A 295-nucleotide genomic window follows, 5' to 3' on the forward strand; every position below is an offset into this window, starting at 1 on the left:
GTCTTACATTATTGAATAGGATTTTGTTCCTTTTCAGTTTTTAACTTTTCTTTTTGGTTATTATGAACCTACATCTACCTCCTCATATGTTATCACTTCGTCTTTTCAGAGCACCTTAAGGAGAAGAATATATGCTCTGCCTTGGGCTCTAATTCTGTTAAAAAAATTTGGTCTTCAATCAATTATAATTACATGGTGTTTTTTACTTTTGTCTTTTTTTTTCTTTTTTTTTTTTTTTGTGTGTGTGTGTGTGGAGTCGCCGTGGACCTCTGGTGGTTCGTTTGGTATGTCTTGT

This window comes from Nicotiana attenuata, unplaced genomic scaffold (assembly GCF_001879085.1).
Source record: "Nicotiana attenuata strain UT unplaced genomic scaffold, NIATTr2, whole genome shotgun sequence".
Taxonomy (NCBI): domain Eukaryota; kingdom Viridiplantae; phylum Streptophyta; class Magnoliopsida; order Solanales; family Solanaceae; genus Nicotiana; species Nicotiana attenuata.